The sequence below is a fragment of the Rhipicephalus microplus genome, unplaced genomic scaffold (assembly GCF_043290135.1).
Source record: "Rhipicephalus microplus isolate Deutch F79 unplaced genomic scaffold, USDA_Rmic scaffold_1163, whole genome shotgun sequence".
In the NCBI taxonomy this organism is placed as follows: domain Eukaryota; kingdom Metazoa; phylum Arthropoda; class Arachnida; order Ixodida; family Ixodidae; genus Rhipicephalus; species Rhipicephalus microplus.
The window spans coordinates 2,501-5,000 of NW_027465704.1; the positions used below are offsets into that span (position 1 = coordinate 2,501).

The 2,500-nt window shown below is 35.4% G+C and overlaps 1 pseudogene; it reads right to left on the reverse strand.

Annotated features, from left to right (window-relative positions):
* Nucleotides 1-2,500, reverse strand: part of LOC142796130 (large subunit ribosomal RNA) — an 8,002-nt pseudogene that overhangs the window by 2,353 nt on the left and 3,149 nt on the right.

The window sequence follows — 2,500 nt, forward strand, 5'->3', positions numbered from 1 at the left end:
GTGATGTGTAGTAATTAGTTGGAAAATGTGGCGGAATGAAATTTGTATTTCTTATCCATGTAAATGTGTAGCTATGCTTGCCTTCTTTCTTCCATAATTCATTCCACTCGTCGTTTAACTTTTTCTTTAATTCTTTTGCTATAACTGTTTTCGTTATGGGAACAAATATTTCCTCTCCGTCTTTGCTCGCTTCTTTTGCGCATTCGTCGGCTAATGTGTTCCCTATATTCCCACTGTGTGCTTTTACGTAGGTCAGTTTAATATCTTTACTTTGTGTTTGGCTTAAGGTTTTCCTGATGTTACAAATAATTGGATTTAGGTTATCTGGATTTTTTATTGCCAGAAGTGCAGATTGGCTGTCTGTAAAAAGCTGGTATTTAACGAAAGCTTGTAGAGGCCAGATATGTTCTATTGCTTTCTGGATTGCAATGATCTCAGCCTCGTAATTACTGCTGTGTTCTGGAAGTTTATATTTTTTCACTGTTTGGATTTGGTTATCTTTGTTTAGTATTATAAATGCCGCTCCTGTTTCTTTTTCTTTCTTTGATCCGTCTGTGTATATTTTGAAGTCTGCTTCTTCCTCTGTTGTTCCAAAGGGTATGCTAACTTTATTTGCTGGATGATCTTGCCATTGGTCGTGTTTCTTCATTATTTCGTTTTCGGTGTATACTTTCTGTTGCCATGTGAAGTTCTTTCCTTTCTTAAGTATGTAGTGTAATTCGTTTTCTTTTTCGATTGTCAAATGGAGAGGTGGAATGTTTGCTAATATGTTGAGTGAAAGATTTGATGTTGTTTTGAATGATTTAGTTATTAATAATAAAGGTAATCTTTGGATTGATTTCAGTTTTTTAATAAAAATGGTTTTTCGGCTATACCATGCTGGGGAGGCGTATGTAACCATTCGTTCTATACCCCTTTTATATATTAACTGTAGTGTGTTTCTATTTGTATGTTTGTCGTCTTTTATTGTACGACTTAAATTATACGTGACTTCGTCTACTTTTCTTTTTAAGTATTTTAGATGTGGGAGGAATGTTAGTTTTGTGTCCAAGACCACCCCTAGAATTTTCATTTCGTTAACCATTTTGATTTTATCCTGTCCGATTTTTATTTGGGGTTGATGGCTAATGTACTGCTTTCCGATTATCATATATTCCGATTTTTCCTTATTCAGGGTTATTCCTTTTTGATGTGCCCACTGATTTATTAGTGTTAGTGCCTTCGTAGCTTTTTCCTCCACCTCTTTTCTTGAGCGGAACTTTATGTGTAACACCACGTCGTCCGCAAAGGCTTGGATGTGTACTCCTTCTTGAAGCTGAGTTTCTAATAGGTCGCCTATTGTTATATTCCAACAGAGTGGGCTTAAAGGTGACCCCTGTGGGGAACCTGAAGTTAGTGTTTTCTTAATTTTTACTCCATCTGTTTCATAGATTATTTTCCTGTTCCGTAGAATATTGTCCGCTAGTTTTATTAGGTTGTTGGGACACTTATATTCTTCTAATTTCTGAATAACTACTTCGGGTTTTATAGAATTGAATGCGTTTTTAATATCTAGTGCTATTAGCATGCTGTTTAGCTTATCAATTTTCGCTTGGTTTATTCGTTTGATTATTTCTTCCAAGGCCGTGGTTGTTGATGTCCCATGGGTAAATCCAAATTGTTTTTTGTTAAAATGGTGATTTTTAAACAAGAAATAATAGATTCTATCTTTTATGAGCTTTTCTAATATTTTTCCCAAAATCGAGTTAATAGCTATTGGGCGATATTTGTTTTCCTCGGATTTGTCCTCTCCGTTCCCTTTTGGAATCAATATAATTTTAGATTCTTTCCATCTTTGAGGAAAATGTCCGTGCTTTAAGCATGCATTAAAAAGATTGACAAAGAAAGTCTTATGCCTTTCATACATCACTTGTATGAGGTTAGTTTTTAGGTTGTCTGGTCCGGGGGTTACATCTTTCCTCAGATTTTTTACTATCTGCGTTACTTCAATCTCTGTAAATGGGAGGTCATCACTGGGTAAATTTCTTTCTCTCATTTCTGCTCCCGATGTCCAATTTCCTCCCTGTTTGTTATTGTTTATTGTGTCGTTGCTTGATTGTATTTGACTGTGTCCTGGCTCGTCATTTTCCATGCAGTTAGGGTATAAATTTCCTAGAATGTGTTCTATTGTTTCCTGAAGAGTCTTTGTGACTTCTCCATTTTCTTTTGTGATGCTTCTAAACATAACCTTGGTTTTCATCTTATTTCGTGCAATTTTATACGGTAGGATGAATGGATTTTTCGTAGCCTTAGTACATAGAGTTTTCCAACTGTTGTTTTTAGCCTGTTCTATCATGTTGTTATACGTGTCATGTTCTTTATAGTATTCCTTTTTGTATTGTTCTCTGATATCCCCTTTCGCCTTTTGATACCTCCTTCGTAGTGCTCTGACTCTCTTCCTTTCAATTTCTAGGTCTCTTGACCACCAAGTATTCGGTTTTTGTTTAGAAGGTTTTTTCTT